At 38.3% G+C, this 15,588-nt stretch overlaps 1 protein-coding gene across 13 annotated transcripts in view; it reads right to left on the bottom strand.

Moving 5' to 3' along the window:
• Positions 1-15,588, bottom strand: part of FBRSL1 (fibrosin like 1) — a 1,004,090-nt gene that overhangs the window by 641,393 nt on the left and 347,109 nt on the right. The window lies entirely within an intron of this gene.

Raw genomic sequence — 15,588 nt, 5'->3', positions numbered from 1 at the left:
TCATCTACTAGCATGGCTTTCTCAAGAACATTGTGGTGAATGTATTTACAGTAAGAACTGTTTGAGAGTAGAATAGGATGCCTCAGCGGGTGGTAGACTCTCCTTTGGAGGTCTTTAAACAGAGGTTAGGTGGCTGTCTCTAAGAGGTGCTTTGTCTATTCCTGCCTGAAAGAATGTTGGACTATGATTCTATGCTTAGGTGGGGAACCAGATGTTTTTTCAACCATAATACTTTACCAGTGATCAAGTTGGGTAGGTAGGCCATAGCATCTGGAGGGCCAAAATTTCCCCACCTCTGCTGTACTACACCCAGGCCTTGTACTATGAAATGTGCTCAATACTAAACCATGAATGCCTACTTAAATGAGGAGAGCACCTTCTAGCAATTCTGCTCCAGGTTAATGGTTGGATCATTTATTTATTTTATGCTTGCTACATTTTAAAAGTAACTTCCAGGTGAACAAGGCCCAGAATGAATGAAAGAAAAAGCTCCTAAAACTGACTCAGTAGAGACTGATAAAATTATTTTTAGGGATGTTAAATCAACATCCTCCCTGCTCCACTCTGCAGCCATGGTCTGTAAAGTGGCCAACACCCCCTTGCAACATATTTCCTAATCAGCTGGTATTTATGGTTGATATTTTATATTTCCAATTTTCCCCACAGGGCACACAAGAACGAAGCGCACCTGCCAACCTTTTCAGCTGGGCCCATAATTGCCAATTTGCTCTTTGCCTTAGTATATCACTCAATTTAGCCCTTGCTGTGCCCTGCATACATCCCCATTCATCTAGATGCCCCCATGACAATTAGAGCGTTAGCTTTAGCTAACTAGGGCAACTATTCTACTAGGGGTGGGAGACAATTATTAGTCTATTTTCCCATCTGGGGTGACAAAATTGAGAATCCATGACAATTACATGCAGCAATTCCACACTCCATAGCTGCCTTCTCCTCCTGCACCCCCTTCCATACATTTCAAATTAACGCAGCTCTACCACCAAATTCAAATGTTCTGTGTTTGTGAGGAATGAGGGTCCCATTTAAATGATAATGAGGAACGATCCATTCAATTTAGTGACGGAGAAAATCCATTAAAAAGCAGGCAGTTCTTAAGCTGATGGGTCAAGAAAAAGATAAACCCTTTTTAAAAAGCCATTATGTAAGGCTCTGTGTGGATTTTTTACACTGTTCAGGACATCAGGAAAGATTAGGACAATTATGGAACAAGGAGTAGCAGGGGAGGCAAAACAGAACACCCTCTTTCCCTCCTGGGACCACCTCAAACCTCCTCCTATTTAATTTCAGTTAAAATAATCAAATAGGCTAAGAATGGAATGTCTCTTAATTTTCTCATAACATCCTTTGCCTAACTGTGAGGGAGAGAAGAGGAAAATATGATTTGGATATCTGACTGGTAGTCCTGCAATAGCTAGATAAAATATATATATTTTCAAACATAGGCCACAGAAATAATGAGCACTGTAATGAACTAAACTGGGAAATTCAATATTGCACACTGACAAGGAAACTGTTGTAACAAATTGGCCTGGGTCACACATACATACCTTGGCATAATAAACAGAGATATGCAAGACCCTTCTATGCAAGCACTCTGGTCTTGTGCTGCCCTTTCTGTCTTGCTCAACTATGGTTTAACATTCTATCTAGGGAAACTATAGCCTGTTACAGACTGCCAAAATAAAGCTGCTTCGGGTCTCTTTGGAGGTATGCTATTTAAATGATGCATGGGTCCTAAGAGTCCGGAGGTCGCGCCAAAGCCACACTCCATTCCTAAGCACTGGAGTGCAGCTTTGGTGCAGCTTCCGGACTCTTAGGACTCATGCATCATTTAAATAGCATACCTCCAAAGAGACCCGAAGCAGCTTTATTTTGGCAGTCTGTAACAGACCCAAGATTACAAGGATCAGAGCAATTCAGAATTTAAACTATAATTTCAAGTTAACTTAAGATCTCGGCTTGTTTTGATCCTTGTAATCATAGTTTCTGGCTCAGAGACAGAATGTGAAAGCAACTCATTAGAAATAACAAGTTATTTATTTTTTCAACAATGAAGCTGTAACAAATGAGGGATAATTTTTTAAAAAAATTTTATTATTAAAACTGTTTCATAAAAAAAAAGAACAAAACCTCACACAACAAAAATAAAGAAATAAAAAACATACTCATTTCAAAATTCATCCCTTCATTGATTCCTAGATTTCTCTAACATACTATTAATCTACTACTATTCTTCTATTAAGCTCCATTCTAACCTTCCACCTTGTTCCATTATATTCTATATCTTAACTTCATTCTTTTATGCTATTATATTTTTCTTATTGTTTTATATATTCTACATTTTATGAATTCCTCTGCATTTTTCTCAAAACACCTTATTTTGTATTTCCAGTACCCTTTACATTAATGCTTTTATTTCAAACATATTGTTTCTAAATTAATCCACCATCAAGGCCACATGAAGCTCTTCTCTTTTTTCTCTCTGTATATATACTTTCCATGCTTCCCACTCAGTATAAAAATTATCTATGGAGCAGTTATTTATCAGATTTGTCAACTTGTCCATTTCATATATATCCATCATTTTCCATCTCCACTCTTCTATTGTTAGGAATTTCCTCTTTTTTCCAATATTTGGCAAACAGTGTTCTGGCTGCAACTATTGCATAAAATAAAACTTTTTCATTTTTCTTTTCCAAATTTAAGTTATCCGTCAAATTCAAAAGATACATTTTAGCATTGGATCTTTCCTTAAAACCAAATATTTTTTTTAATGGATATTTTCCCAAAATAATGTAGCTTTTGGACAGTTTCACCACATATGTAGATATGTTCCCTCCTCTTTTTGGCATTTCCAACATAAACTTCTATTATTCTTAAACATTTTTGATAATTTAAATGGGGTCAAGTACCATCTGTACATTGATTTATATATGTTCTCTCTTAATTCTACACTTAACATTTGTTTTATTTTCTGTTTCCAAAGTCTCTCCCATTCATCAAATTGTATTACTCCCTTCAAATCCTTTGCCCATTTTAACATTAATTCTTTCACCGTTTCATCTTCCAATTCAAACCTTAATATCAATTTATATAATTTTGAAATTTGTTTATTTGGTTCTTTTACTACTTTTTAAAATTCTGGTTCAGCTGGTCCTATCCTTACTTCTTTTATATCCACCACAAATCTTTCCCTTATCTGCCTATATGCAAACCAATTACATTTATAACCTTCAGCTAATCATTCTTCTTGTGTCTTCATCACCCTTTTGTCTTTCACAACTTTTGTGATTTCTTCATACGTCACCCAGTCATTTTTCTTATAGTCTTCCCTTGTAAACATGGCTTCGTTAATAGATAACCATAACGGGGTTTTTGAACACCATTTTATCTTATATTTTGCCTAAACTCTCATCAGACTTTTCTTTTTTATATAATATTTGTATTGAAAACTTAAGCATTACACAAAAAATGAATTTCTACAGTTAGATAATTAATAGTTATAACAACTTACATTTACAAAGACGTAATTATCTGTGTCTTCCTAAGCATTCAGCTTGATTTTTATATATCACTTTGATCCAATTTTGAAAATTGCTACCCACTTCTAACCTTTTTAGTACCTCAAACATAAATTGCCAATAAATATTATCAAAGGCTTTCTCTGCATCTATAAATATCATTGCCAATTTTTTGTGTATATTTTTTTCATGAATTTCTATCAAATTTATTACACTTCTTATATTATTTTTTATCATTCTTTTGGGGAGAAAGCCACCTTGGTCCGAATTAATCCAATCACATAAAATCTTTTTTAACCTTTCAGCCAATATAGATACAAATAATTTATAATCTGAATTCAATAATGAGAGTGGTCTATAATTTTTAGTCAATCTTAGATCTTTTTCTTCTTTTGGTATCAAAGTTATATCAGATTGAGTCCAAGTCTGAGGTACTTTCCCTATCACAATTTCATTCATTATTTGTAATAAAGGCCCACTTAAGTCTTCTTGACATATTTTATAATATTCATTTGAAAAATCGTCAGGGCCAGTTTTCCCATTTTTACTTCTCTGAATTGCATCCATCAGTTCTTATGGTGTAATTAACTTATTCAACAATCCTCTTTGTTCTTCTGTTAATTTATTTAATTTTTGTAAGTCCAAATATTTTATAATTTTAGATTTTTTAATTTTTGGGTCCTTAAACAATTCCCTATATTAATCCTAAAAGTCTTTTTTTTATTTTATTCTGATTTGTTATTGAAGTTTCCCCTTCTTTAACTGCTGAGATTGTTCGGTTTGATTTTTCTTTTCTAATTTGATAAGCCAATAATTTCCCGGTTTTATTTGCCGATTCAAAATATCGTTGCTTTAAAATTTTTAATTTTTTCTCCATCTCCTCTACAAATACCACCGATATCTGCTTTTGTAGATACTTTATCACTTTATCTCTTGTAATATTTTTAAATTTTAAGGATTTTTTTTCAAAATTTCTTCTTTCTTTTCTAATTCTTTATTTAATTTCTTCAATTTTTCCTCTTCCTTTCTTTTTCTTTCTGACATCTTTTTAATCAGCCAGCCCCTCACCACATCCCAAACTATTTGCAATGATGCATCTTTATTTAGATTTTTCTCAAAATATTTACTTATTTACTGTTTTTAGTTAATTAACCAGTTTTCCATCTTTTAATACATTCGAATTTAACTTCCAATTGTATTCTTTCCTCCCTCCCCCCATTTTCAGGTTTAATTGTACTGGGTTGTAATCAGACCAAACTCTCAGCAATATTTTAACTTCATGAATTTTAGAATTCAAATGTAATAAAACCAAAATCATATCTATTCTCGACCAGGTCTTGTGGGGGGTTGAAAAAAAGTATAATCCTTACTAGTCCCGTATTTCATTCGTCATGCATCCCCAACTACAACTAAATCCATTAAATTAAAAAATTCTTGCATTAACTTTCCTTGATTTTTAGAATTTTTTTTCAGAAAACCTGTCTAGGGTTGGGTTTATGACTCCATTCCAATCCCCCAATAGTACTACAGATTCACATTCTGTTTGGGTTAACTTTAATTTTAATTTCTTGTAAAATTTACTTTTATTTTCCAAAGGACCATATACTCCCACTACTAAAATTTTCTCCTTTCTAAATGTTAACTCTATTATTTCATAATTTCTTTCACTATCTCTATCTAATTCTTTCACAACCTGGACATTCCAGGTTAAAAATTTTAGATTCTCAGCTATGACCGAAATGTATCTTTTGATTAGCAAGGACAACTTTATTTACTTATGTTAGTATTTTCATCAATTAATGGAAATTTTTTTAACAATTAAAACAATATGGCACGGAAAAATAAAACTTAGATTAATTCTTTATTCTCTCTCTTTGTTTCTCTCTTCTCAAACTTTTTTCTTCTTGCACAAGATCTTGATCGTCAAATTCTAGTTCTGGAATTGATCCTTGTGAAGCTTTCTCCTCTTCTAGTTGTTGTTCTTCTTCTTCATCTCTCACATCATTATTAAAATATCCTATACCAGCTTCATAATTTTCCATCAGTCCATTGTTTTCCCAATGAGGGATAATTTAACTCCTTTTGTAGTGCAACTTTTAGTTACATTTAATTATGATCTCGCTACTCCTGAAACGTCCACATCCTAAAAAGGCTGGAACAGGACAACAAGGCTGAAACATCTCTATTCATGTGTGGATATACACTACAACATTCCAATCAAATACCTTGGAGACTTGGTTACCTGTGGGCAGAGGCTGTCTACATTTTTTCTTGATGGTATGCAACTACTTTCACAGTGTTTTTGGCTGAAAAGCAGGATAAAAATAATCTAGATGAATAAATAAATTCTGAAACTATCACCAGAACATAATGTGATCCTATTGTTAATTGATTCCAAGGATAGTAAGAGAGTTCCACAGCACTGCAAGGAATGGAATAGAGAGAACATCATCTAAACTCAAAAACAGATCGCACCTGCATCAGAACAGCACTTGCCTAACTAGGGATGCATCAGCACTGCAGAAATAATCCAGTTGGACACCACTTTAACTGCCATGGCTCAACACAATGGAATCCTGGAGAACAGGGGAAGTCCCACGGGACAGGAGAAGGGTGAACCATAGAGTTGAAAGAGACTTCAAGGGCCATAAAGTCCAGCCCCCTGTCATGAAGAAATACACAACCAAAGCACACCTGACAGATGGCCAACCAGCCTCTGTTTAAAAAACTCCAAAGGAGGAGACTTTGGAGGGAGTGTGTTCCGCTGTTAAACAGCCCTTACAGTCAGGAAGTTCCGCCTAATGTTCAGATGGAATCCTCTTTTCCTGTAGTTTGCATCCCATGTTCCATGTCCTATTCTCTGGAGCAGCAGAAAACAAGCTTGCTCCATCCTCAACATGACATCTCTTTAAATATTTACACAGGGCAATCATATCATGTCAAAACCCTTCTCCACACTGCTGAAATAATCGAGTTTGACACCACGTTAACTGCCATGGCTCAATGCTATGGAATTCTGTGAATAATAGTTTTGTGAGACATTTAGCCTTTTCTGTCAGACAGCTCTGACATCAAATTGAATTATTTCTGCAGTGTGGATGCAGCCTAAGACATTAAACTAGCTCTACAGCTTCAGGATAATCAGAGGCTACCACAGGATGATGTCTAAGTGTATCAACCCTTTGCAGTACTTTCACCTCTGCTTGAGAATAGTCCCTTGAATCCAAGGGAATAAGAGGTAGGATAGGTTATAATGTGTTCAGCAAGGATGGGCTACAGTAGAATAATAGAATTCGAAGAGACCACAAGGGACATCCAATCCAATCCCTTGCCATTATTAAAAAAATAAAAAGTCCAAGAAAAATAATAAAAGTTCTAATCTAAAAATTAAAACTAGTAGTTTTATTTTCCATAGACTTTTTTCAACATCAAGACAAAAGTATGAAACATTCTAAAGGCAATCATAAGAATAAGATTAAAAATAACACAGAGAAAAAATATTCCAAAAAAAACCAAAACCCATTCAAAGGACATATCAACAAGATGGAATACGGTCCCCACTCTCTTCCTCCTATACATGAAGATCTTAATGCACAACAAGCTATATGAGATTTTTTATTACAGGAATTCACTTCTACCTCTATATTTAATACTCATCACCTTCAAACAGATAATATACTCAAGAATAAACAGACAACTGATGGACAATCTTCTTCCTTACTTCTAATGAATCATCAAGTAGATTTGTGCAACTATCCAAAACCTAAGGGGTTCCTGGATCAGCTCCAAAGGAAGATCCACCTCTTAAAATCTTGAACCAGGAAAATGTGGATGCCTTCAACATTGTAGATATAGAGAAAGTGGAATATCTCTTCTATAATTATCAAAATGCTAGAGCATTAGTAACATGTCGATGATCAACAAGAAAAAAAATTCTTAGAGCTAGAGCTCTCCTGGACAGAATTGGACTTAGAGTAATACACTATTTTGAACAATTATAGCCAATACCACTTTGCCCCAAATGGCAAAAGTCAACATCAAAAGTATTGGAGCCATCAGAAAATTAGAGACTTTTGGAACTTGGGGCTGGAAAAAATACAGACCAATGTCTGATAGGCCATGTGGTTGATGTAAATGGAGAGACAGAACTTTTGGTAGAACAAATTATAGATTGTAACAAGATAGCTCCTTTAATCTTAGACATAATCTTGGGGGAGGGGGAGGTTGCAGCAAAGAAGGGGTGCATTGCCTAAGGGGAAATGATTCTCTATTATTCATGGTTCATGGGCCTCAAATGTTGAAACTTTGAAGAGGCAGCTGCAGAATGTGCAGGGAGATGTAAGTGTACAGGGAAATCTAGATGAGATGCCACAGTTATGTCCTATAGTAGATTCAGTGGTCTCTAGTAAACAGAGGGAAAGGGTTGTAGATTATAAGAATTTACATCATAACCAATCAAGGTTAAAGTCAGATGGAAACCAAAAGTGTCCCGATAACAATATCAACATCCCGGACCATTACTTTGTACCCAGAGATTAGGGTTGTTGAAAAATCACTTAGTGGCTAGTCAGTCACTACTGACTACAGTGACAAGGAGCCTGGACAGTTAGCAAATAGCGGTAGAAATGTGACACACATTAAATTGGGTATAATAAAGTTATATCTGAACCAAAGGATTTTGGTGATTTGAAATGTCTCTCATTGAATGTTAGAGGGTTAGGTACAGTTGTGAAAAGGAGATGAACCATAGACTTTATTAGGAATAAAGCCTTCGATATAATTCTTTACAGAAGACTCACTGTATATATAAAAATAGAGATCTTTTAAAACAAATATTTTGGACAACAATTCTTATCCCCGGGACCTCTAAAACCAAATGAGTTGCTGTTCTCATTGCATCATTGGTGTCATTTGTAATGGAAGATGTTTTGTCAGACCCAAGTGGTAGATTTGTTTTGGTTAAGGGAATGTTAGAGGAGACTATAGTATACTTTTGAATCTCTTTACTCATCCAATACAGGCCAGCATAAGTTTGTAAATACAACATTAAGTAAGCTGGAACAATATCTGAAGGGACTAGTAATTACTGGTGGTGACTTTAATATGATAGCATTGGCAAACAATGCTTTAGGAATAACATTACTAAAAAACCCACACCAACTTTCCAGGATCTCATTACAAAATACAAATTGGTGGACCCCTGGAGACTCACCAACCCAGGGACACATGACAATACCTATTACTCAGCTAGACATCAAACATATATTTTTTTTATCTCATTTGCCTCTGTTTCAATAGTAGGAAAAGCCACTATATATCCTCAAACAATCTGAGACCATTCAGCAAATGTTCTTTAGTTCAAATTACAAAATGAAAAACAAACTAGCTACGTATGGAGATTAAATCCACTTCTCCTACAAAACACTCTTAACATAGATAGAATCAAAAAAGAAATGACACAATATTTTCTGCTCAATGAGTCATCTGATCTTTCATGTGCTATGGTATGGGATGTCATGAAAGTTGTAATAAGAGGAGAATGTATAAATGAATTCTCCATATTAACAAAACAATAAAATTAAAGAAGAAATGCTATTGTCAGAAATTGCTCAGTTAGAAAAGTTGCATAAAAATACAGGGAAAAACTAAAGTCTATCACAAGCTTTTACAGAGGAGAACAGAATCTAAAGCTCTACAGATGTGGTGGTGAACATACTATGGCACGTGTGCCACAGGTGGCATACGAAGCCATTTTTCAGGGAATGCAGAGGGTGAGGAGGAAGAGGAACAGGCGTACTCCTGTTCTTCCTCCTTCCCGGCTGTCCTGGGACTTCAGCTGCTTGTGGAGAGGCAGCTGAAGGCCTGGGGGGGCAGGGCAAGAGGAAAAACAGGTGTGCACCTGTTCTTCTTCCCCCCTCACCCCCGGGCCTTTACCTGTCTACAAAGGAAGGGGGAGGGCAAGGGGAAGAGGTCCCACCCTGGAAACCCCCCCTTCCAGATGCCCTGCCCCCAGTACCAGGTAACACTTTGTGCTGGAAGCCCTTTTAGTTTGGGCACTCGGTCCCTAACAGGTTCGCCATCACTACTTTAGAGGTAAATAAAATCTCAAATGATTTAATGTCCCTCAAACAAAAGTATGAATTCAGAAATAAAAATTGAAAGATGCTTGCATATGCTCTGAAGAAACATAAATTCAAAAATACAATTTCTTCAGTTAAAGATAACTGTGGAAACCCAAACTGGAGCACAAAGAAAATGATGGAAATATTAAATTAATATTATGTCCATAGAACAAACAGATAAATATAATGACAGATATAGGATTAGCCTAGTTAATAGTTAATTTTGAAGCTAGTTAATAATAATAATAATAATAATAATAATAATAATTCCCAGAGGATCTGAGAGTGCAGAGTGGATTATAAGGAGAGGCACTCCCGCGAATAACCTGGACCCAAGCCATGTAGGGCTCTAAAGGTAATGACCAACACCTTATACAGCATCCGGAAGCTAATTGGCAGCCAGTGAAGAGATTTTATGACAGGTGTTATATGGTTGAACCTGGATTTGCCAGCGAGCAATCTGGCTGCCATATTTTGGACCAATTGAAGCTTCTGAACTTAGCACAAGGGTAGCCCCATGTACAGCATGTTGCAGAAATCAAGACGAGAGGTTACCAGTGCATGTACCACCACTTCTAGGGCCCCCTGGTCCAGGTAGGGTTGCAGCTGGTGTATCAACCAAAGTTGCTAACAAGCGCTCCTGGCCATCACATCTATTTAAGATGACAACTGGAGGGACGAGTCCGGGAGCACTCCCAAGCTGCAAACGCAATCCTTTAGGGGAAGTGTGACCCCATCCAGGACTGGTTGACAAATCTCCATCCCAGATTTGGGGTTCCTATAGCGAGTACCTCAGTTTTTCCAGGATTCAATTTTAGTCTGTTTTTTCTCATCCAGTTCATTACCGACCTAAGACAGTCATTCAGAGGAGAGATGCCTTCCTTAGTCACTGAAGCAGTCTGAGACATGGAGAAACATATTTGGGTGTCATCAGCATACTGATAACACCCTGTCCCATGTGTCTGGATGATCTCGCCCAGTAGCTTCAGGTAAATGTTGAATAGCATGGAAGACAGAATGGCGCCCTGAGAGACACCGGATTTTAACTCTCTTTTAGAAGAGTAACTGTCTCCCAGCATCACCATCTGGAATCTGCCTGAGAGATAGGAACGGAACCACTGGAGTGCAGTGCCCCTGATTCCCAACTCTCTCATGCGTTCCAGAAGGATACCATGGTCAATGGTATCAAAGGCTGCTGAGAGTTCCAGAAGCACCAACAGGGTCACACTTCCCCTGTCAATACCCAGACGGAGATCATCAACTAAGGCGACCATAGCAGTCTCAACTCCGTATCCCATCCTAAAGCCAATATGAAATGGAGCTAGATAATCGGTTTTCTCCAAGACTGCTTGGAGTTGAATGGCAGCTGCTCTCTCGATCACTTTGCCCAAAAATGGAAGAAGGGAAACTGACCTGTAGTTATTTCTGTTCAGGAGAGGGTTTTTTCATTAGTGGTTTGACCACCACTTCTTTCAAGCTGGAAAATGGCCCTCCTTGAAGGATGCATTGATTATAGATCGAGGCAGGACCTTTGTTGCATCACTGCCCTGGGCGGCCAGCCATGAAGGACAAGGATCAAGAGAGCAGGTTGTATTTTTCACACAATCAAGAAGCTTGTCCACGTCATCGGTACTCACAGGCTTAAATTGATCCAGTTTAACATTGTCCACGGAGGCACTGAACACCTCTCTTGTGGTTTCTGCAATAAAGCGCGCATCCAAGTCGGCTCTTATCTGAGAGATTTTATCTGCGAAATAGTCATTAAATATGTCACAGGATCAGGATAACATAACTCATGCCCTATGTTCTATGTAAGCATTTGTCAGTGTTTTTGTGCTGTTGATCTACCTTTCTCATGCAAATTTGTTTTTTTAATGAATAAATTTTATTCTTAAAAAATGGTGTCAAATTGGATTATTTCTGCAGTGTGGATGCAACCCAATATATTAAACTAGCTCTACAGCTTCAGGATAATCAGAGGCTACCACAGGATGAAATCTAAGTGTATCAACCCTTTCTAGTACATTCACCTCTGCTTGAGAATAGTCCCTTGAATCCAAGGGAATAAGAAGTAGGATAGGTTATAATGTGTTCAGCATGGATGGGCTACAGTAGAATCATAAAGTTGGAAGAGACCAGAAGGGCCATCCAGTCCAATCCTCTGCCATGCAGGAAATCACAATCAAACCACCCACAACAGATGGCCATCCAGCCTCTGTTTAAAGACCTCCAAAGTAGGAGACTCCACCACTCTCCAATGAAGTATGTTCCACTGTTGAACAGCTCTTACTGTCAGGACAGTCTTCCTAATGTTGAGGTGGAATAACTTTTCCTGTAGTTTGCTTCCATTGCTCTGGGTCCTATTCTCTGGAGCAGCAGAAAATAAGATTCTTTTTTACAGGGTTCCTTTTCTTTTTTTAACGCAATACAGAGGCATCAGGAAGTAAGGTGTTTGGCTTATCAGCAGCCTGGTCTACTACATACCATATTAAACAAGGATCAGCTTGCTAACAAAGTGTAATGTTACAGAAGTTTTCAGGTGACCACAATCCTGTGGTGGAACCCAAAATCTTAGCATATTTCAGGCTCAAGGCTCTTACTGCCCTGGCGTTTTGAAGAATCATTAAATCTTTTAAATTGGGGAAAAACCTAGAGAAAAATTGAGAAACCATCAAATGATGGCATCATGGAAAAGGGTGTGTGACCATCTGCAGATGCCCAAAGGGCCAGATTTTGGATTGGAACCTGTGGTTCACAATACATGAACTTAAAGATAGTCTAGAACTGGAAAATGTGCTGCTATAAAGGATGTATAACCCCAAGGTCTAGCCCTCTGCACCCCTCCACCATGTCAATATCAAATTAATATCAATGGGAAGCACGTAGCCACGAGGGTGCCCAAGTGCAGGAAATTGCCTTGCTATATAAGGTAATGTGGTAAACTCAGAATAAGGGAGCAAAAGAGCATGTAGATAGGATAGATCTATTAAGATTGAAATTTGCATAATCTCTGCACTGATAGGAGTGAATAGAAATCCAAGCACATGCCCCTCCAGGAACGATACTCTTTTGTCCAAGGACACGTATACTGATAGTCCAGTCACTCTCAAATTCCTTGCTCATTCTTCCCTCCTGGAAATCCTTTCCCGTCCCAAAACCTGGCCCAAGATAGGCTTTGCCCTATAAATATGTCTGCCCAGTTCAGTCTCGTTTGAGGTCAGATACTCTGTCCACATCTCACCTGACTCCTCAGCATAAGCTGGCTATGCCACAATCCTAAAGCAGTTACTGAGCCATTTTCCATTTCACTGTATTCCCCCAATTATAGCTACGCTCTGGAATTAGCATAGTATTGTCCTCTGCAAACCCCTTTAAGTTGCTATCTGCTACCGCCTTTATATTGTTTATATTGTTAGTTCTTGAATGTGTGTGTGAGTGGATGTCTCATTTAAATGGTGATTTCCTGTGACTATAAATAAAATTACACTGAATTACACTCAAGAGTCCTGTGTCTCAGAACTATTATACATAGGCTTGATCCCCACGTAAGTTGCCTGAGCCCACTCGATTGCTGTCGTTTGAGCTAATAAGACCCCCCCCCCCCCCCACTTGGATATTAAGTGTAGGTGGCCTCTCAGGATCCTTGAATTTTGGCTAACAGATGCATCCTTTGATTTCTGGTTTTCTAGTACAGTCCTTATGTGACAGCAGAGGAACTGGTTCTCCGTCATTTTCCTCTCTGCATCTGTACTCAGCAGTGTTACATCCTATCAGCTGTTTTAAGCCATGTCTATCTCTCCAGACCTGAAGAGAGAGGAAAGGGATCACATTTAGACAGTACTGAAAGAAGATTAGACAAAGGCTCAGAGGAGGAAGTTATTGATGCCTACTAGCCATGCTCTGAGGCAAAATGCTGCTGAGCAAGGAGAACAGGAGACAACTACTGCCCTCATGTCCTACTGCACACTGCTAAGAGGCAGCTAGTTGACCTTTATGGGAAGCAGAACAGAGTAGACAGACCTTTGTCTGATCTGACATGACTCTTCCTTGTTCTTATGAGAACAGAGACAGAGAGCCCACAAGAGTCATTCAGTGGTTGTTGTGCCTGTAGTGCAACTGAGGAAGAGACAATTGATATTTTAAGAAACAAAGCACTTGGGGGGAAAACATCCTAACAACAGCCACAATATTCCCACAAGGGTTTCATCCCTACTCCTAACCCTCTCCCCCTCCCAGCACCATTTCTTCAGATTCACACACAATTTCTTATCCTGGAATCAACCCACAGGCACATGGCTGCAATTCTTCTCTCCCCAACCCCTCTCATTTCTTCCCACCGCACAAGCTGTTTATAGCACCCCATTCACACTCAAAACATGTAGAGTGAATTCTACCACCACCACCACCCACAATACCACTACTGTCACATTTTGCTGTCAGAGCTGTCAAGCTGAATCCCGTTTTAATCTGCCAAAAGCACTTTTCTGCTGACATTTTTAATAAATACTTTCAGCTTTTAAACACATTTGTGGGAGCCATTTTACCCCCTCCTCTCTCCCTTCCCTTCCCCTCCCCTTCTTCTCCTTCTTCGGGAGAATAAGCCCTGAAAGCTTTAATAGCAAATACATTACTCTTATCAAAGGATTTCCCCCTCCCCTCTCCTTTTGCATCCAGAGAAAGAGGTAGTGTTTTCAATTTTAAAGCTAAATTAACTGTCCAATTGAATTTGGCTGGTGTGAGCAGGCTTCCCTGTGACAGGTTTTAGTTATGAAGCATATTTCACATTAATAGAACTCAACATGAAAACCCACTCTCCCTGGGATGTAACCATGGCTTGCCATTAAAATGTTAAATTTAATATTTCAGACATGCCTTGTGCCATCGTTTGATTATTGTTCGTCATTTAAATAGCTCTTAACGGGGAAGGTCCTAATTAGCAAAAAATCATGTTTTAATGAAGGCAAAATGCTAATTGCTAACACAAAAAAAAAAAAGCCTTCACATAAAATGATCCCACTGTTTCAACTGATTTTTTGGCAAGTGAGGCCAGACTTGAGGGAGGAATAGACCCATTTATGTGTTTACACACATCAACCATTGCCTTGCTTCATGATGACATTTCACTCAAAAGTAGCACTAATTTTCTTTAATTAAAAGGTTCTGTACCTCCTCATTCCATTCCAATGCTTCCCTCAACTCATGGCTCAAAGCATAAAATAAGTAAGCTTATCCATGGAATCCCAAATATTTATACAAGACAGATATACTTCAGTTAATATAGGACCGAAACAGATGGGCAAAAAGTGCCACCTTTGGGCCAATCCACGGGTGTGACATGCAGATGATGCACTCTCCTTGATCAGCTGGAAGCCGCATTGGGGCCAGATAATGCAGCACAAAGTCAGCTGCAAAAGGAGCAGGGAAGAGCCACTCCTTGCCGGTGGTCCATTCCAGACTATGGCAGTGGCCAATCTTGAGACCACAGTGCCCGGTTACTGCGGTCCCGTGCCAGTCAGGGGTTGATCGGGGCTGGAGCGGCCTCTGGCCTCTCCAAGCTACCGGTCTGTTTGATCGCCTAGCCTCTGACAAAAAAGAAGTTCCTTTTTACAAAGTCTTTTTATTCCTGCCCATTGCTGCTGTCTTTTCAGCCTTGCTCTCTGTCTAGCTGAAAGATTTTAGCAGCATTGCTGCTCAAGGAAGGTGAAGGAGGGCTGAAGAAACACAGGGTTTTGGTGCTTGATCTGGGAAAGAAAGGGGATTCTATACTGACTGATCCCATGTCCTTATGTATGCTTGCCTATAACAAGTAAGATAAACAACATCTACCTTCAGAAACTCTTACTGAACATGTTTGAATGGCAAAACAGAAAAAGAGACAGCAAATAAGCCTGACTCATCAGCTCCCCCAGCATGTTAAAAAGGAA

This window comes from Sceloporus occidentalis, unplaced genomic scaffold (assembly GCF_023333645.1).
Source record: "Sceloporus occidentalis isolate IW3139 unplaced genomic scaffold, rSceOcc1.0.p SCAF_41, whole genome shotgun sequence".
NCBI classification, from domain to species: domain Eukaryota; kingdom Metazoa; phylum Chordata; class Lepidosauria; order Squamata; family Phrynosomatidae; genus Sceloporus; species Sceloporus occidentalis.
This window is presented reverse-complemented; position numbering and strand designations above follow the sequence as displayed.